The sequence below is a fragment of the Aquila chrysaetos genome, chromosome 4, assembly GCF_900496995.4.
Source record: "Aquila chrysaetos chrysaetos chromosome 4, bAquChr1.4, whole genome shotgun sequence".
In the NCBI taxonomy this organism is placed as follows: domain Eukaryota; kingdom Metazoa; phylum Chordata; class Aves; order Accipitriformes; family Accipitridae; genus Aquila; species Aquila chrysaetos.
The window spans coordinates 32,926,678-32,948,349 of NC_044007.1; the positions used below are offsets into that span (position 1 = coordinate 32,926,678).

A 21,672-nucleotide genomic window follows, 5' to 3' on the forward strand; every position below is an offset into this window, starting at 1 on the left:
CACCAAACAAATGCTTCTTACCCAATGAAGCTTATTTGAAACATTTTCAGCCAACTTTCTGGTTAAATGATAACTTGAAGAAAAAAGAAACAAACCCCAAAAGACCACCACACACACAAAAAAAAACCCCAAACCCCAGATAAACTGAACAAAACATTCCACCACCTCTAATTTGATTAATACAGATGGTGATTACGTTGCCAACAAAGGCAAACTGTTTTAGTCTGATTATTAAGCATGTAATCAAATACTCCAGTGAGCTCTAATGTTACTGCATAAAGTTTTTATGAAGCTGCATAGCGTTATGTCTTTTAGATGTTACAACAGTAACAATCAAGTATTTCAGAGTTAAACCTTACGACTCAAGACAATTTTTGCTCTGTTCAGCTTCATATTAGGTTTGTTCTTCCACATTCTTCCTATTAATCTTGGGCACTCTAAAACAACAATAATAGGGCAGAGGAGCTCCACAGACAGAACCATGCCTGATACTAGATAAGGAGAAGGTTCTTTCTTAGAAACAAAAGGCTGATGAGGTACATCTAGAAGAATAAGTAGCTTCACGTGCTTCATTAAGAAAATTACTCTCAGTATACTATTATAAGGCTGAATATCTTTTTCCTTAAAACACACAAAGACAAAAACATGCTATGTTGCAAGGCTATTTTTATTTGCTGTGAAGAAGTCTCAAAAATATTGTGTTGATCATGGTTAATACCAAATTGATCAGCAAAGAATTTAACAGCTATAATCCTATGCTAGTTTTGTTGTAAGAAAGCAAGAATTACAAATAGGCAAAAGCAAAGTTAAACTATAGTAGTGCAGGATGATTAGACAAAAAAACTGTGCTCTATATAAAGAGATTACTTCATGTTATGACACTAGGAACAATACCAGCAAATATACCTTCTTTTCTGATTCTTAGGTGGAAAACAAAACAAAACAAAACAAAACAAAAAACCAAAAAAACCCCCCAAAAACAAAAGGTGTTTTCTCTATCCAGAACAAATATTTTTCATGAGCTCTCCTTAACAAGCCTGTACAGAAAGACTTCAGCAGTTGTTGAAAGTAAATATATTTCAGTAGAGGAAGCTACCAGGTCTCCAGGAGCAGTGTTGACAACATTCACAATAAAAAGAACCACACAGAAACCCCCAACAAAATCATTAATTCTGCACTCTTTGCTTGATTTCTGTTGTTTCTTGTCCCATACCAGTACAATTTGAATGATATACAGTTATTAATTTAAATTAATATACTTCCCAGGGTTGCTTTAGATTTCACAGATTTCAGCATGTGATGGAGCTTTTCTTGAATAATTTTTTACGTGGGTGGATTTGCTAGAAGCATAGGTTTAGTTTGCAATGCCTGTTGTCACATATCTGTGTTTTTCTGCACCAGAGTAAGGTACATTAAACAATGACAGACTCATTAACGCCTAAATTTGGAATTGCTTGTTTGGTTTGCATTTCATTTTCTTAGTGAGAATTCCACTTCGTGTGGCAGCATACAGAAAACAGAAGCAATCTCTTCACAGAGAACACTGTGGTCATGTCTTATAGGCTCAGGAAAATACCAGCTTGCCATAGCTCTGTTCCTCACGTAGAAGTTTGAGAACCGTATCGTCTTGGCACTTGAGTATTATGCTGCTGCAATTGGACACTTTCTGTGGGGTGGGTCTAACTGAAGATCTGTCCATTGCGTGATCTTAGATCAGCTTATTCCTGTTAAATAAGCACTGAGTGACAGAAAAGCTTGTCTTGTGCATAACACCAACAGCTAGGACTTCCAGAACTGCTCATATGTTTTACTCCAGAGTCAATTAAAAACAACAAAAATAATCTAAGGAGCATGATCCAGGAGTGGAGGCTTCCTATTTTTCAGCACACAAATCATAAGACTACAGAGTCAGGCATCCTCTTGTCAGCGAAAAGGCACAGGACCAGAAGGAAAGCAATTATGCTTGTACACAATAAACCAGTTTCAACATACCTTTTATACTGGTGGTTCTGTCCTCTGCTTGGACATGGTTTCAGGTTCCTTGAGGTCGAGGACAGTTTGGAGTCCAGGCCTCCTCTTTCCTTGACATGAGGCTATTCTATGGAAGATGAGCAATGAGATTCTCTTCTTCCCCATCTCCACACAGAAGGTATTAAGTTAAACTCTGACCCTGAGTCAGGACTGATAGGTCTGTACCGGCACACCTAGTAAATCAACAGATCTCTTTGAATTGTAGAAAAACTTTGGCTGGAAGGGACATCTGGAGGCTATCAAGTCCAACAACCACTTGCTCAAAGCTAGACTGTCTTTAAACTTCAGTCTGGTTACTCAGGGACTCCAGATCAACTTTGAGTATCTCCAAGGATGGAGGTTCCCCAGGCACTTTGGACAACCTGTACCAGTGCTATTCCATTCTTGCAGTGAAAGATTTCCCTTTCATGTAGTTGGAATTTCTCTCATTGCAACTTGTGACCATTGTCACCTACCTTTTTGTTGTACACCTCCAAGAAAAGTCTACATCATCTCCATAACCCTCCTTGGGTAGTGCAGTTAAATCTCCTTGTAGTGTCTTCTCTATACTGAACAAACCCAGTTCCTTTAGTCCCTGCTTGTACATCATGTGCTCCAGCCTCATAATGGTTTTGGTAGCCTCCACTAAACTTGAGCTGGTGTGTCAATATCCCTTTTGTACCCACCGGTCCCAATGACTGCAATGGCACACTGCTGCCTCATTCTTAGTGAGTTTAGGATCAGAGAGTCCTAGTTACCACATCATAAACAGTGTTAGGTGAGAGACAGATGGTATGCACGTAGAAAGAGTCTGGCCAGCAGTTCTAGATGCTTATAGTTTCTAAGTAAAATAGGAAAGATTAACAGTCTTGAATTCAGTCTCCTAAAAGGTACATGTAGTTCCCAGATATTTTCTTGGCTCAAGAGCCCAGTTTCATTAAAAGCACTGTAGAAGCAAAGGGTACTGGATGACAGAAACATTGTTTAATCCATGACTAGTGAGTTTTAAAAGTTGTCACTATCACCATGTCATAGGTGAAATACAGCCCGCAACTTACACACACAACTGAGTCTTGACAAGATGATTACCTGACATTAGTTTGGCCTACTCTAGACTTGCTTGTAACTGATATATTAAATACAAGTAACTAGATATTTTCCTTTTAATCACACATGCACAGAGTTTATAAAATCAGATTTTAGCTCTCTACTTGCTGGAGGATAACAGCAGAGGTTTAGACTAAAGTTGATACTCCTTTGTATCCTGGTACAATTCAAAACGTTAACATTACAGGCCAAAGCGATTAATCTATAAAGGATTAATCTACAACACTAATCCACAAAGGATGAGTTTTAACTCTTCACAAGGCAATCTGTCCTCTCAGCTTGTGGTCTCAGGCAAGGACTACCTAGATCGCTGCTCACAGGCCTAAAACTTAAGCAGACTGCCTGCATGAACCAGGCACTGAAAGATCCAACTGTGAGATCAAGACAGCATGTTTTAAATTACAGACTGTGTAATTAGGCACAGTGAAGGCCACCTTCTCTTCTGGAGAAAGACCTGTTAATTACTTTGCTGTCTGCCTTCTGCTGCCATTTCTTGTCCTGAAGGACAAGCCACCCTTTACCTCCTTCTCTTCCCCCTGCTCAGACTTCAGAGTCTATTTCCCCTTTGGAAAAGTGGACCATATCTACTCCTCCACTCCCGAGATACCAATATTCAATTAGGAACAAGCCCCTTGATATTTTTTAAGCCCAAAACAGTGCTACAGATTGAGTAACCATTAAGATTTGATTAATTAAGGTTGCAGAAAGTAGAAGTATAATCTGATACAAAATTAATGCAAAGCATTCTCAGGATACCAGCTTTAATTAACTTTACTGGAGAATTTTCACTGGTTGAATTCTCATCAGATTCTACCTATACAGTCAAAAATATTTAATTTCTCAAGAGAAGATGAAGATTTGCATATTAACTCCTACATTTGCAAGAACACACATTCTTTGGCCTTGAGCTTGATGATAGCTGAAAGAGAAACACTGCTATGTATTTTGCTACTAACACATATACTTACTCTACCTAACAAAGTCTTACATGTACATCTTATCTACAAGCTGGGTAGCATACTACAGGAGGCAGAACAATGATCTCCATTATAAACTGGCACACAAAAGAAGGCCTTAGGAATACACAGGGTCAGCAGGCATTGAAATAAGATCTTATCTTAAAATCAATTTTTGAAGTAGTAAAGTAAAAAAATAGTAAGAAATTCCATCTGTTAGCAACATCTGGAAAAAACAACATCATAATGCATTTTTGCAGTGAGGTTTCCTCATTAGTATATTGCAATTATGAACTTTTAAAGCCTTTGAGTGAGTTTGTCTTTAAACTATGAATTTGTAAAAGAAGCTAGTAAAAAAAGCAATAGATGCATAGTATGAAGCAATCACTCAGACATATGGTCCAGAGCACAGAGCTGACCTTCACATCTGTCCTTTGAGAGAAAACAAAAAGAAAGGGGAGGGGTACAAGAACAGAGCAAGCTGGAACTGCTAGAAGCTGAAGACAAAGGATTCTACAAAGGCAACTCATATGGAGTTCTGGCTACAGCACTGAAAAACAAGTAGTTTATAAATCAGGGATTTTTTTGTTGTGTTGTTGTTTTATATCTTTAAAAGCTGCTTCTCAGAGATTCCTCATAAGATCTTACTCATCATAATTGCTGACCTTTTTTTGCATTTCTTCATCTTGTGTTTCTCATGCCATTTTCAATAATTAATTTGAAAGACCCAGTCAGCATCCTCTGACTGCAACTTATACAAGAGGTTCTCTTCATGCTAATAGATAACATGCCTATGGCACAGCTGGCAGTCTTCTGTTTTCACAGCAGTCAAGTCTTCATTATATCTACTACAAGAGAAGTAGGGAAGATAATGTGACATTAAGCCCCCCTCTTGATTTTTAGGCAACATGCTGATGTCTGGAAGAATCTTACCCTGTTGTAGATGGAACAAGGAGCTGTAACAGAACAGACTGTACCAAAGTTCAAAATGAAAAACAAACAAACAAACAAAAAAAACCAAAACAAAAACCCACAAACAAACCAAAACCCAAAACCAAATAAAACAAAGTTCATATTGTCCAGTACAAACAAAGTAGAAAGAACCAAGACACACAATGTAATCACAAGGAATTAATGAGGTGTAAAACATTTAAATGAGGCAAACAAAGTGATGAGTCATATGGAAAGAAACAGAAATGCACAGTTTCAGCATTTCAACAGTTTCACAGATTTCCAGAAAAAAAATGATCATTTTGGAGGATTTAATAGGTAAATTTGCAATGAACAGGAAGACAGATGCATTACATATAAACAGCCAAAAAAGCAATAGTCACACAGGTCTTTAAGATGGCCTGGGAGAACTCTTAATCCTCTTTGTGCTGTCTTTGAATTCATCTAACAAACATGCTTAGTGAGCCTTATGAAGAGGTATTTTACAGTATTGTTGACAAGTGTGCTATATTTAAACAACATTCTGACTACAGACACTTTTGAACAAGTAAACTTAATTTGTATTTCTTTGGTTTCACAGTTTTATTTTAAGAGAAAAATTGAAAGTTTGTGTGTCAAGCTAAGTTATCAACAGGAAAACAAATTTTTCCATTGATAAAATATGGAAGCTGTATGAAATCACATAGCTCTCCAGATATTCATAGTTCTTTAGAGCACTTCTGAATTCTGTTTCTACTTTCTACTGTAGGAAAAATTTCCCCCTTGCTTTTCTTTCTTGGTGTCAGGGGAGGTCAGGGAGGAGAGAGAAAGGTAAAAGAACACCCACAAATACTGAAAACCATTGCAGAGACTGAGCAAGAAAGGGAAAACCAGATACTCATCGTCAGATAGATACTCGTCGTCAGATAGATACATATCTTTATTTTCTGAGCAGGTAAGACTTTTGTAACTACTCTATCTTTTAGAAACCTTTTCACAGTGAATCCAGAAGCAGCTGCTTACAGTCTGGGCCGGTACTGATCTGAACACCACCATGAACTTGTTGGGAAGACATTCATCACACCTATGTGACAGGTACAAAGAAGTTCCAGTAGGTAAGACATAGGTATGAACTTAACACATCATATGTTCTGCTGTAACTGTCTACCACCGTGTTGCCTGGCGTCTAGAACTAACTAGCAAATGTGGCAGGTAAGATACAAGAGGTGTGTGAGTTGGCAGACATCAAATAGCATTAACTTCAGTTTTCACCGAGTAAAATACACTATTAAGCCGATTTCCTTTAGACAAACTTATAACCTCCAAAATGTATAAAGCCAGCACGTTAGGGTCTCTTTGACAGGATCTTTTTTTCATTAACCATCAGTGATTTGCATTCATTATAAAACTGTCCTTCAAAGCTGTAAGTGAAAAGTATATTGCTTTTTCTACTGTTTTGCCTGGGATTCATATCAGATCAATAGACCTTGGTAACTAAGTTATTATATTTATCCTTTTTTATAAAATATATTATATTAGCTTTCTTTTGACTCCTGTAATTTCCTTGCTATTCCAAAATATTCAGTGAAGAGTACAGGAGCATGGAAGAAGGAATGGTGAACAATTTACTTTAAATTTGGGTGGCACTGTTGGTTTTTTTTTTGAGCAAGTTGTACCCAACAATGTGGAACAAACAAACTCCACCCTTTTTGGTAGCTTATATAAGCATAGCAACAGAAACAGACTAGCAGATTTGTCACAGATGTCATTAGAAGATGAGAAGGATGCCATAGAAGGGCCACAGAAATAAATGGACTTCATCAAAGGCTTGTAGAAAAATCTCCCTTGGAGATAAAAATTCTTTCTTGCCTATGTCTTCTCCTAAGAAGCTTGAGGAAGGAGTCAAAATTATTTCTGTTGTTATGTGAAGTATCTTGTCAGAAAGGTACTTCAAATGATGAAGACTACAAATGACAAGCTGGTAAACTACTTTCTTCCTGAAATGGGTTATTTGAAGTAAAGCCATTTTAGCTCCCACACAGCACCTGGCAGAAAATTTGCATGTTGAGACAAGCTTCATATGTGTAAAGTATGTACTTTTCCTTCTGCTTCAGATAGATGAGAAAACACCAAGCACATCCTCTTCCAAGCAATTGTGAAAATAGAAATTACTTGCCAAAACAGGTATTTTCAGCAGAAGGCTAGGGCTAAGGCATATTGTCTCATAGATCCTGCTGGAGCTGCTCCAGCAAATAAAAGGGCTCGAGTATTGCTCAGTGCAGGTAGTAGAGTAGCTTCTGTCATTTTGAGATGCGAAGCAGCTCCCCAAAATGCTTGCCTGTAGAAAAAGCAGCAAAACATGCCAGTCAGTGAGACCAAAAAAAGAGATCCTGGTTACGTTCAAGTTGCATGTTTCACGAGTACTTTGCAGACTTGTCATGATTAAATGTCAGGATGAGACCTAGGCATTCCCATTCTCTGCATCACCATTCCAGTTTCCATGGAAAGGACATGTACTTGTGCACAGTCCAAGTAGGTGTGCTGTGTATGATCCAAGTGCAGATGGTGAGGCACTCAGCTTGGCATTTTAGAGCTTATTCCAGTCTTGGTTTATTCCTCTTGTGTTCAGAGACAAAAGGGTTTTCAGAGGATGACAAAGGATCCTTCAGAAACAACAGGTTATTGTCAGATATAGTTGTGTGCAGATTTCCCAGGTGAAACCAAGCAAATGACTACAAAAGCCAGAATGTGTTTTCCTTAATTTCTACGTGAAGCTCTTGAAGCAGTCAGTAAATAGGGAAGGAGAGACATAAAGAGAAAGTGACCTATATTCTGCTTTAGTTAGGTTTTGAACAATAAAGCACTTGAAGGAAGATGACTTGAATTAAACTTGTGAATAGTTAGCCCTTTCAATTAACAGACAAGCCAGCATTCAGCAAGGCCTTGCTTGCAATCTTCCTTATTTATAGAAGCACATGGATACTGACTTCATCTATGTCTCACCCTCAGATGTCATCCATGCCACCTTAAATAACCAACAATTCTGGTCAAATATGTCCAAAACCACACTCAAGGGTAGGAGAGAAGAGACCCTTTTCACAGACAGCTGATTATGGGGAGATACATAACAGCCACTTCAACAATTTTTCTTTAGCCTTAATAGGCTTCTTTTCTATCTCTCTTTATACTTGATCATTCGTAAACTGAAGACCTCCAATTCAATGCTTTCAGTAGCTGAAAGGATTTTAAGAATCTTCTCTTCTGATTCCCATTTTACATGTTAACTTCCCACAATTAATGTCTCTTTCTTTAGCTTGCTTTTAGCTTTCAAAGGCTGCTCCTGCATGGAATAAACCTGTATGCTTTGCTATTTAATCCTACAGAATCTTTTCATGCGTCCCTGAATACTTTTTCATTTAGTGATACATCAGCTGGATTGAATATAAACAGCCTCCATGCCAAGTGTAAGATTTTAGCTTTAAATCAGCTGGCTAGTTGGAGAGAAAAGTAGGAACCTAAAAGAAAAGCAAAACAAAAAACCCAACACAGAAGCCTTTGTTCCTCAGTTTATAAGAAGTCTTTATGCCCAAACCATAAAACAGAAGCACCTGACTACCACCCAAATACATATACAGGCAGAAAAGAAAAAGGATAGGAAAAGTTCAGAGTAGAGATCACAGCTACCTTTACTTTTGGTTAATCAAATTTTGCTATTACTAATCTTTATAAAAGGAACTACTTCTTCCCTCATATTGGTCTCGCACTCATTAGTTCCACAGAGAAGGCACTTTGTGCGGATGAGGAGGGAAAAACTTACCCACGGGACAAAAACCTGACACATCAACATTAGTATGCATATACAAATAATAAGTTTTAAGCCCTATAATTGACTTATCCAGAAAGACCCTCACTAGATTCACCCTCCCATTCTTCTGGTGACAGTTAACTCCTATTTATGTTATCCTTTCCAACCTGTTCACATCTATGTCCTTACACAAGAATCTCTTAAGAGAGACAACCCTTGGTGAAAATAAAAGCCTAGTATTTTGGCCACTGTTATCAGAATGTTAATTACTTACATAAATTACCACTACATAGGGAGAATCAACAAAACTGAGGTGCTAAACTATGACTTCTCTTGGATTTTCACATCACACCTTAACACAGAATAAACACATGAAGAGAGTAAAACTATTGAAAGCCTCTACAACTGTTACTATGAAAGCCATCGTACTCCAAATTATTTCTGTATATCTGCCTTCCCTGACAAGGCCTTCAAATGTGCTCAGAGAATAGAGATAAATTAGAACACTTCACTGGAATTACTGCTCTCTGAGCAGAACAGGAACACTTCAGAAAGGGGGATGGGAAGTTGGAAGTTCTTCAACAGAACAATCGGCAGATATGAAGCAAGTAAATGTTCAAGAAGAGTGTCACAGAAGGAACATCAGTTGAAAGACAGATCTTGCAGGATGCATAGAAAGCTTCCACTGTTTTCATCAGTTTGAACAGAGAAAAGCCAGACAAATTGGCTGAAAATCTGGTCTGCCTCAACAGCAACCACATCAAGGGAAAGTCAGGTAAACTATAAGGCTTCTAACAAGATAATTTATTTTCTAAACAACATTCACATTACATACTGGGAAATGGCAGATAACCCACACCAATTCCCACACCAAGTTTTAGACTTGTTCAGAAGAACAAGTTGACACAAGCCAAAAATGTACCAAAATACTTGGCACCAGTTTAACACTCATATATGAAACTGTTCTAGTGCTCAGCAGTATTCACAGATACTGTTTAACTTAAAGCAAAGATTGCAACTCTGATCCGGCCAATACAAACAAAACCCCTCAAAACCCCCATACTTGTCACCAAAATTCGTACAAGGAAAGAATTATGAAAGGACGTGCTGAAGACCAGCCCTGAGAGGAGAGTGTAACGAATCACTACTAAGCACAGAAACACCGGCAACTGCTCCTCTCAGGAGGAGCTGTATAGAAGAGCTTACTTGCCAAAAGCATGCCTGGACACCAAAACGAGGTGCTCAGGTGCTGCCTGAGGCTCAAAGAACACACGACATTCAGTAATTGGCTCAGATCACGCAGCCTGGAAACTTGCAATGTTTTTGGCACTTTTTCCTCCCACTGTAGTAGGAAATTAATGCAACATACCACCACAAGAAGATAGGCAGTCACTTGGATGCTGACCCCAGAACAATGCTAAAATTTTCTTTTTTCTAGAATTCTGCCTTGTAGTTTGCTTAAGAAATCATATGCATTTGTTTAAGGTATGCACTCTTAGTCTCCAAATAAATGTATAAACATATTTATAAATGGCCTGATCTCAGCTGGGATAGAGTTAATTTTCTTCCTAGTAGCTGGCATAGTGTTATGTTTTGGATTTAGTATGAGAAGAACACACTGATGTTTTCAGTGATTGCCAAGTAGTGTTTATACTAAGTCAAGGATTTTTCAGCTTCTCATGCCCAGCCAGCAGGAAGGCTGGGGGGGGCACAAGGAGTTGGGAGGGGACACAGCCAGGGCAGCTGACCCAAACTGGCCAAAGGGGTATTCCATACCATGTGACATCATGCCCAGTATATAAACTGGGGGCAGTTGGCTGTGCGGGGTGGATCGCTGCTCAGGCACTAACTGGGCATCGGTCGGCAGGTGGTGAGCAGTTGCATTGCACATCACTTGTTCTGTATATTCCAATCCTTTTATTATTATTGTCATTTTATTATTGTTATTATTATCATTATTAGTTTCTTCCTTTCTGTTCTGTTAAACTGTTCTTATCTCAACCCACGAGTTTCACCTTTTTCCTTCTGATTCTCTCCCCCATCCCACTGGGTGGGGGGGAAGTGAGTGAGCAGCTGCATGGTGCTTAGTTGCTGGCTGGGGTCAAACCACGACAATAAAATACCATGCTACCAAGAGAGACCCAACTATAAACTGAAAAATTTTACTTACTGACAAAATTCAGTAAAAAAAAATATACTTCCAAAATGAGTACCAGTGCCTGGCTTAGACAGACCAAGAAGGCTAGAGGAGATGGAAGAACAGAAATCTTAACAAAGAGTGGACTTGGAGAATCTAGTAAACTTACACAAAAAAACATTTGCATAGTGTGTTGTCTGACTAGAAACGCTGCTTAAGAAGCAGAACTGCAGTCTGTAACGGATGAATGACCTTCAAAAATCGCTTCTATGAGGCACAAAAGTGATAGGAAAGAGAATTTTCTGCTTGGAAGGAAATAGCATGGTTCAGCGTGCTGCAGCAGTCATCAGAAATCAGTACCTTTTTCTGGAGATTAGCATAAATAACTCCCTGATCTGCAGTCTTACCAGCTATACCACTGTGGGAAAACAATGTTTAAATAACAGCTTTCAGCCCTTACTTGCAAATGATGTCAATGAAAATGGAAGTGCTGCAAAGTGTTTTGAGGTCTTCCATGATGAAAGGTGCTACATAAATAATATATTTCCCCAGTATCTGAGAAAAAGAGAATAACAGAAATGCTTCCTCTTGCTCTTTGGTCGGTACAGCAATTGCATAAATGTGCAGAGTGTACAATTGAGAAGTGTCTTCTTCTAGAGTGACAATTAGCTAATGCATCATACCATGCAAAATATTTCCATGCACTTGCTTCCTTATGTGCTAATGAAAACATTCCCCATTATTAGCTTTCTATATATTAAAAGCCTATTGTTACATGAACATATAATGAATACTCAAGCATCAGTGAAGAAGTGATGTTACATGCTTAAGTTTCTCATACAGTATCTATGTTCCCCTGGGTGCACAGTTATCATGTTCATCTTCTATAAATACCCATTCAAACTTTATTTGTTCTGGAGTCGCTCTGTGCATGCATTGGGGATGAGTGAAGGCTTTGCACATGTTTTTCACCATTTATCAGTGGTTTTGCTTTTGTAAAATTCAAGAGAATATAGCCATTTCCCTAGTCAGGCCCTAGTAGTACCACATTAGGCATAGATACAAAAATTACACTCTAAAAGGACACGTAGCAGTGGTGGCATTATTTTTGCACGCTGTAGCTCAGAGCAAATGACACTGGCATTATACAATTCTTTACTACCTTATAATATTATACCTGCCATTCAACAGATTAACATCTGAACTCCCTGCAGGCAAATAAACACATGGCGGGGGGGGAAGGTGTTCAACAAGACCTCTAGCTATTCAGAATAACTTAAAGGACTCCCTATTCAGGATAAATATTCTGCTTGGAAAAGGCTTTGGTGTTTGTCTAAGAACTGAATGTAAACATTAGTCGCCTGTATATAAAAAAATGTATGATAAAATGGGCTTACTTGACTGAAAAAAAGCTGTGGTTTCCTTAGGCTTTTAAGGCATGCCATAATCAATTTTGATAAGCTACGTCTCTTTTTCAAGTCATACAGCTTCTATATTCATGCATACTCTGTTCACATCTCTTATCACGCTTTGACTCCATGAGACCTTACAAATAACAATTACTTAAAATGCAGCAGTCTATTTTTAGTTTGTTTTTTTTTTTAAAAAGTGTTTCACATTATGCCTGCCTCTTAGAGTCTGAAATTTTTTCACATGCTCCAATTCTTACATGCATTAAGAAATCCTATTCTTTTTTATTTTCTGCTTGCCATGTCTGAGCTCACAAACATTAGCCCAAATCAGTAAAGCTGCCATCAACCCACTATTTTAAAACAAGAGTAACACAAAACAAAGGGTTTATGACTGAATCTCCCTTGCTCTATAAGGCTACACAATACAGTTTGCTCTTTCTTACATTATAAATACACATTTTTGATATCCAGCTATCAACTTTTATGTCTCCTGCTAATGGCACCAGTTCCTTCCAGGCATACAAACATATTGTTGTACTGAGCCTACAATGAAAATGAACCTAACAGGGACACAAGAGATCAGCCCAAATGAAACATGTAATTAGTAACTGGAAAAAATATGCTCAGTAAAAAAAAAAAAAAAAAAAAAACCTGGGAAAGGAATGGAACAGAAATTATCATGCTACTAAACAGAGTTCCTAAGTTCTGACCGTTGCACATCAGAAATATATTTGCAGCAAGTATATAAAAATGTGACAAAGAATGAATCAGATATGGAATAGAATCTATATATACAGAAAGAGTAAATAGACCAAAATGACTGCTCTTGAGGAAAAAGAGAATGTAATAGATGTGCGAAATCATGACTGATTTAATGAGAAACTGAAAAGGAAACAATTGTTTAACATTTCTCACATCATGACAATTAAAAGGGGCCCCAACTAAATCATTAGGCAACAAATTTTAAGGCAAAACAAAGATACTTACTTCCTTAACGCTCTACATGCACTGAAGCATATAACTGCCAAAGATACTGTAGAGGCTGAGAATCTAAATCAGATCAACCAAACACATATAGTGAGGACACGATACCCTCTGCAATTAAACATAATAGTGCAAGCATTACTTTATGCTCATGGAACTCCTAATCAATGCTGGGCACCAAATACTGGGAGACCATCAAAAGATGATTACTCCATTTAATTTATGTATTACTTCTCTAAGCATCCTTTACTGGAATTTTGCCAGTGGTCTTATTTTAATAGCAGATTTATATTCTTACAGGCTACGTCTATAAAGATATGCCACACAGCTTTTCTAGTAAGAAGAGGGTTTTGTCCATCCTATACAGTTTGAACAGGCATCTGACAGTCACTGTTCTAGCATGAACAACTATTATTTAATTTACTAGCTATTCTAAACCCAACCAATGCCATCTGTCATGCACCACAGGAAAAAAAAAAAGTCTCCATATGTATTTCATTTAAAAAAAAAATAAAAAATCACAAAACAAACAAAAAAGACACCCTAATAGTTCTTAAGAGCTTTTGCTAAACTTAAATACAACACATCTTTCATTCCTTTGTTTGTTATATAAATTTTGCAGTGTATAATAGTGTTTTCTTGGTATTCACTGGGAACATGCAGATATCAAGAACTTTCTGTGCCTCAAGCAAGCACCTTGGGAAGTTTGAAAGCAGCAGAGTCTGTTTATCCTGATTGCCCTTTTAAATTTACATCTCAGTGAAGTGAGAATGATAGTGAACTGCCATTTAACATCAAGAATTCTTCTTGGTCCACTTGTGGATAGATGATTTCAAAGTAGAAATACATTTTTAATTTCTACTTTGATGAGATTAGACAAAACAAAACAAAAAAACTCCAAAACAAGTAAAGACAAATCTACAGAGTTACAGACCAGAAATATTCGGCAGAACTCTAGAAATTCTTTGAAAGCAAAGTTGAGAATCCAAGTGACTCATTAGATTGGACAAAGAAAACAGGGAATTGATGGAATATTTGTTTACCTAATTTTCAGTTTAGAACTGACTTTTCCATGGAAAAAAATATATTAGGAGACATTCTTGATCAAGACTCAAGTTCTGCTTTATTTACTTTCCCTAGCTTTGAAGTGTGAAAACTCTGCTTTTGAGCCTTGGCCTGAAGGAGTTCACATCAACTGTGCTTAAGACTTCTGAGCGTAGAGCATCTATGCACTCACACTTTTTACAGTTCTTTGGGTTGATCAGCTACCCAAATAGCAGTGGTCATTTTCATAGAACACCTTGTACAAGATTCACTGACAGCTTTCTCATTAAGCATCATAGCTTTGACTGTCCTATGAAGTTTACCTCTCTCCTACCTACAAACAATCAGTAAGTAGAGATGCTAAACAGGAACCAATTTAAGGCTGCTGCTGAAGTAATAATATCCTTTACCAATATGATCCACAGTATTTTAAGTGAGGTTTAACATGTACTATAAACAGTATCATGGAAGGACCATTAATAAGTATCTGTGCTATTTTAAAACAACAGGTGGTGAGATCGTTTCACCACAGTTATGTACTCACCATATGTGTAAGTGGAAATTCTGTAGGAGGTAGAAGGCAAATGAGTGAATAGTTAGCAAATATATATATTATATAATATATATAATTATATAGATATATTAAGATGTATATGATCTCATTAAAGCTGCAGCACATTTTACAGGCTAGCTAACAGCTGCCAAGATAACTTTGATATACCTTTGGGTCTTTTGGAACAGTTGCTAGAACAAAGATGTGACAAAAAAAGCACTCAAATTAAGAGAAACTAAAATTGTATGTTGGAGTTAGACCTATTTGCCTACCGCATCTGATAAATCACCGAGACATTAGTGCAAAAAGGTATGCATAATTGTGCAAAGACCAGCCAGTTGCTTTAACATACTTCTGAACACAGTGCAGGTTAAATTGCAGCCCATGAGTCCTGTAAAGCCGAAGAACAGCAGTGTAGCCAATTTTAAAATTAATTTGAATAAAGGTTAGAAAACAAAACAAATTCTGCTAGAGAGAACTACACCCTGGCTGACATTGAAATTCTTCCACTGCAGCTCTTCTGCAGAGTTCATGTTTTATACTTGGTTCACCCAGAGAAGAAGGGCAGAGATACCCTGGAATCATTTTACCACCGCAGAAATGCGACCAGCTCAGAAATGCAGCGTATCTTTGGTATGTTAGGGAGGACAAAAACCACCATCATATCTTATTGGTTCTACCATAAGAATTAAAGGAAGAAAAATGAAATTATTTGATCTGGCATTTGGCTGGGACATTTGCATCAACTCTCCTAAGAGAGAGTCCATTTTGTGTTACTTTCTCCTCTGATATGTTTATATTTAAAGACAGGAATATATACTGGAAGTGCGCACTTCTTGTACAATCAGATCCTTTCTTTTATAATGTTGTTTTAAAAGCGTCATTTTGTAAGAGCATACAATATGAAGACTTTCTAGAAAATAGTCCTCAATGCATCATGAAACTAATACATATAAATGGATTCATGCTGGTGTTGCTGTCACATGCAGTCCTCTTCAAAAGAGAGGCTTAAATCAGCTTGGTTTTGCAAGAAGCATACATGAACTCTGCACTTCTATCTCCATGTTTCAGATATTAAACTCAGGGGCTCATTATCCGGGTTGTGAAGTGCTGACTTACTTGATTAGGTCAAATTCAAGATAAAAAGATGATTAATGCCTGTCTTGTTCCCACCACTAATATATTATAAATAGATGAAACTCTTAGTTCTCCTTAACAATTGCTACCTTTGCAGTTGACTGGCCACTCACATAAAGATCTTCTATTGACAATAATTAAAGAGTCCAACATGAATTCCATCTGCATAATAGGAAACAAAGTTTAAGTCTATGCCTGGAATTTATTTCTCAGATGGAAATTTTTTCTCACCTAGAAATGTTAACTACTGCATATAAAGGGCATGCATTTGGAAAGTGTCAATACATTTGTTCTTCAGAAGAAAAAATGGTATCACTATTGTTAAAATACTCTTGATTGTTTGCACATGCTAAAGTACATAGTCTTAAATTCACTTTATAATATCTGTCCACTCACACCCTGCTCAAGCCTTTCTTTAAGGAATTCTTAATTTGGGGAAAACAATCCAACTCAAAGCCTAGTAACAACACAACTGAAAAATTACATGCTTGCTCTGGAATGTGGTTATTTCAGCTAGTTCAAACAGCACTTAGAAACATCAGCTTTAAACATGCTCATAATAATAGAAAATATATTAACTGAACTGTTTCATTTCAGCTCTTGGAAAGGACCACAAGTGAAATCAAACCTCTGCAACTTCAAGTGCATTCAAGGTTACTGGGTTTTCCAGTTTGTTCTCCTAAGGAAACAAGTCTTACGCAAACAGACCCATCTGGCCCCTACTCATAAACTTGGTCAAATGAACCTGCTGGTTCAAAGGCTGTCTGCGGCCTAGAAATCTCAAAGATAATTAAGCTCTTATAAATTTGCAGAACTAACCCAGATGAAGAGTTTCAAAATAGCAGACCCTCTGAGGAAAAGGCAGCTAAATCTCGGCTGCTACCCAGTCTGTCTGGCATCAACCAGCTGGCCAACTAAGCTGTTCTTCTAGTCAGCGGGGCTGTCGCCCCCAGATTAACCACAATAAAGATGCTTTTCTTTGCTTGGCAGAGGTATGGAAGTTACTGTAACAGAAGGAGGAAGAGGAGTTCTGGGAGAGAAGTCTGTAGGAAGTGGATTTACATGAGTTACACCATTGAATTAAATTCACACTGATAATTAGATACCCATTTTTTTCTGTGGACACATGCACATGCACTCTTGCATTTTACATGATTACCCCATCTGTCTTTGGAGTACACATAAGATAAAAACAAAAGCAATTCAAGTTTTCAGAGTCAAACTAACCAGATGTACATTCACATCTACGATAATGTACGGCTCTTGGTCAACGAACTCCTTCATCCCTGCCACCACACTTTTTAAAAAAATGTTAGCCAACAGTCTTTTCAAACATTATTTAGGTTTGCCTGGAAGCACAAATGGCTAAATTTACTGTGCTAATGTTGCATCAGCATTAGGGAGTACTCATACTACTTTGTATTTGCAACAACAGAATGGGAGACCATTACTTGATGCCCTCTTCAGTGAAGAAATTGACTTTATATACAATGGGTGGACTAATAGGAGAAGTATCTGAAATCAGCTACATAGTTTCTTCTTCCAGCCAGAGGCAATTAGAGGAGAAATCAGCAAATGACTACAACATTGCAATCGCTGAGACAGCCATCCATCCTCTATTCTAGAAAGGAAAAAACAGTAGAGATGTCATAACTCAGACTCCCAAGTGTTTTACAGGAACAAAATAAATGTTTGGTAAATGAAAGATATAGGTTTGATGGAATGGGAATTTTTTTCTAGCTTGAAATGCATACATTGGATGTGCCATGGAGTGCTTAAAAGGAACAAGCTTACACTGGGTCATAGTTGAATGACTGTTCCAGAGCAATGATTTGTCTGCAATTCACCAGTCACTCTTTGTTTCAGCCTTATGAAACCGCAACTGTCTTCTATACACATTTCCTGTAGCCATCGTTTGCCTTCTGTGTACCCAGCAACAGTACTGAGGCAAATACACGTATTTAATTAATTCCCTGAAATAATGACAACAGGCCAATCAACTGCCTGTCACCTCCCTAAGTATTACTTCTATCACTCTAGCACGTGACCAGAGGCTTCAACCACAACTGGGTATCCCACAACTGTGTGAGCTGCTCTATGAATACATAGGATAACAGGACCCTTTAAGATGAACGTACAAGTAAACAGACATTGAATAAAATAACCTTCAGCTTCCAATATCCTGCTTCCTTTTTTTCAGCAGGAACAGATTAATACCCTATCCTTTCCTTCCCAGAGGCACAATCATTGTTTTTGCTTCCAAACCAAACCACATAGAGCCATTAGCCATTACTACAAGCAGATAGTGCTCATTCTAATGATTTGCCTCTGCATGCCAACCCTAGCCTCCTGTATTGACATGCCTGCTTCAGAGCAACCTTTTTTAGAGTGGAACAAAGGAAAAACATAACAAAAAATCACCAGCGTATCAGACAGACATAGCCCAGGCAGATTTTTCCCTCCTACTCAATTCCAAAAGGCCATTCACCTAGCGTTAAGACCTGCGTACGTACCACAAACAGTGTGCAACGTCAGTGGCCAAGCTACAATGCTGCAGGTACTCTTGTTTTTCCACTTCTACAGGTGATACGAAGGAAGAGCAACTCACTAATTTGTCCATTTAGCAAACAAAGGCATTTGAATCTAGCTGCTATTTAGTTTGTCTCAAACCTTGTGCTAGATGACAAAAATGGAAAAAGGAAAACAGAAAAACAACCCACAGACAGAAGTCCCCGAAAAAGTCAACAGAATCCATTTTGGCATAATGGCTGGTTCTCCCTTTAGTTTCCTGCAAAGCGACTTCCAAATCCAGGGATGCAAATGAGACGACATCCTTTTTTGCTTCTGTTCCCCTGAAACCCTTCTGCCCTAAGATGTCCTCCCCGCCACTTGAGGAACGCACATCGGCCCGGAGCGAGCAGGAGGAAGGAAACCCGGAGCGCGGTCCTGCACCTGCCGCAGTGCTCCACAGTCCTTCCCGCTTTCGCGCCCGTCCGCCGCTACGCCACCGACAAAATGCCCCCTCCACGCCGGCGAATCCCTTCTGGCAAGGGTAAAGAAGGCAGCCCGGGCTGCGGAGCAGAGGGCTGGCACCGAGCCACCGCACATCCTGGCCATAAAAGATAAAACGCAACGCTGTGGCGCTTCTGAGAGGGCAGCCCTTCTGCTTTTGGAGGGAGCCACAGAAGGAAGGAGAAGGGAGCTACCCGTCTGAGCGCAGCTCCGGACCCTGCCTTGGGCGCACGCAGCACGGCGGCTGCTTCCCGGGCCGCCGGCCCGGCCTTCCCCGCGCTCGCCGCGGGCAGGCAGCGGCCCCGGCAGCTGGGTGAACCGAGGCGGGCGGCTCGCAGCGGCAGCGTCGCGGCTCCCCAGCCGGGCAGCGCCGCAGCGCTCGCCGCCCGCCCCCGCACACGCCCCCAGCAGCTCCCGCTCACCTTTCCAGCGACCGGCTCAGCGCATCTTCCTCCCTCCCGCAGCGGCTGCTCCTGGCGGCCCGGAGCCCCTGGGCTCGGCGGAGCGGGGTGCCCGGCGCTGCCCCTCCCTCAGCCGGCGGCAGCTCCCGCTGTCACTTCACCCCCACATCCCGCCGGCGGCGGCGGCGGCAGCTGCTGCTCCTAAATTCACGGCGCTCCGGCGGCATGAAGTCATCCTCCCCGCCCCCTCCCCGGGCCGCCGCACTCCGCTCCCGCCGCGGAGGGGGAGACGGCCCCTCCGCCCGGCCGCCCGAGCCCCGCGGGGCCCTGGCGCTCCACCCCCACCCGAGGGGCCGGCACTCCGGCTGCCCTACACGCACCCCGCTGCCCCGGAGGCTGGCTGGGGCGGCATGGTTCCCGGGCGGCACGGCGGCGGGCCGGGGCTCCCTCCTGGGCACGGCTGCAGGATGGGCCGTTCCGCCCCGCGCCAGCCTTGCCCTCTCGGGAGTCCCCTCAGCGGGCTCTGGGGAGCGCGGTGCTCCCGCCCAAAGGCCGGCGGCCCGCGGCCCGCTCCCACCGCCGCCCCCGTGTCCGTCACCCAGGCCTCGCCGCCCTGCCCAACCCGGTCGTACCGGGCTAAGCGGCGAGGAACGGGGGAGGGCAGGCTCCCGCAGCGCTGCAAGGCCGGAGCCAAGGGAGAGCCTCCCTCCGGGAGAGCTCTGTGTGTGTGTGTGCGTGCGTGTCTCTGTTTTGAAGGAAAATCCGCTGTAATCCTCGTGGCTGTGTGTGGGCGCCCAGCTCTCCCCCCTCCCCTCCCGGCCTCAGGGCACGCAAGCGCTCCGCAGCTTGTGCCCCTAAAAAAATGCAGCTGTTTCTGGGGTGGAGGGGAGTTTCTTTGCCAGTGGCTGTTGCTCGGTGCTGGGGAGGGGAGAGCAGAGGAAAGGCACTGTGTTCAAGGTCACCAGGACACGCTTCTCTCTTACCAAGGGCGTCCTGATATTTTTAAGATCCACCAGTAGGCAGCATGTCTATTTTTGTTAGTTACAGAGTGCTGTGCACGTACTGGGTAACTGGCAGGCTCATAAAGAAGGCTAGATTCCTGTCACAGTTTACAATCCCGCAAACCCATCCCGTGTGCAGGACAAGCACGGCTATGTTGCTGCATAAGTAACACCAGGCAGTCTGGTTCTGATAGATAACAAGTGTCACCAAATCACCGTATTCAGAGCTCTTCGTATTTCACGAGCAAGGCAGGGTTGTGTCTGGTCAAGAAAAGTCCTGCCGGACAAGCTCCCAGGAAAACACAAATGCTGCGAGCACAGGTGTTTCCAAGGCGCTGCGCCTGCTCTGCTGAGCGGGTGGCCAAGTGGTTCCTCAGCAAGGTTTTGGAGTAGACCCAAGTTGGAAATGTTGATGTTTTCCATGGTGGTGAGGTCTGAAACAGAAGAGCTGCTTCAGCGGCCTGGGTGTAGATAGGAAGGTTGTCTGTAGCGGCAGAGCAAAGCAGAAAAGGGGAGACGAGTCGCATTAAGGTAAGGATCTTAATCTCCATCTCTCAGATGAAATATAAAAACTCTGAGCCTGAGTTCCCTTTTGGAAATTCATTGTGTTTACTTCTATAGCGGTTATGGTAAGGCTTTTAACTGTGCCAGTGTCTTTGATTTGATTCCCTGTACCTGTGCAGTCCTACAGTTGCGCTAATTTTGGGCTGCTCCTGTTTACTCCCTGCCTTGAGCCTCTTCTATTGATTGGCATTGCAGACCTGAATGTGCAGCACTGGCAGCATTTCAACAGTGATACTTAATCTCTGTTTACAGTGCATTAGGTTAGGTGATTAAAGGCTCATCTCCACGTACGCAGAGGAGCTCAGGGGCATGTGGGCAGGCGGGGCAGCCCCAATAACAGGGTCAGAGAAAGGAAACCCCTGCCCAACACCTCCCAGGGCTGTCCCAGGGGACCCTCAGCCCCATGGGGCTGGGGGGGACACCCAGCAGTCAACCAAAAAGCTCTATGCGTCACCTCACAGACTGAGGGGGTTGCTGCCTAGGGTTACAGGACACATTATGGGGTGCATAATAGGGAGAGCATTTGCGGATTGTACAAGGCTTATTATGGGATGTTTAGGGCAAGAAACAAAGGTGGGGAAAGGAAGGGATCAAGTTGCTATGGGAATGAGCGAGTGTG

At 40.9% G+C, this 21,672-nt stretch overlaps 1 protein-coding gene across 3 annotated transcripts in view; it reads right to left on the reverse strand.

Moving 5' to 3' along the window:
* The window catches only part of PKIA (cAMP-dependent protein kinase inhibitor alpha), a 45,708-nt gene extending 25,956 nt beyond the window's left edge, over nucleotides 1–19,752 (reverse strand). Inside the window, exons 1-2 of one of the 3 annotated variants that reach the window (XM_030011812.2) lie at nucleotides 19,510–19,752; nucleotides 1,993–2,093 (exon numbers count right to left, since the gene is read on the reverse strand). The gene's annotated coding sequence lies outside the window, so the exon portion shown is untranslated. Of the gene's footprint in view, nucleotides 1–1,992; nucleotides 2,099–19,509 lie in introns of all 3 variants that reach the window. The other 2 variants (XM_030011811.2, XM_030011810.1) reach the window with 2 other exon arrangements.
* Nucleotides 19,753–21,672: the final 1,920 nt, after the last annotated feature.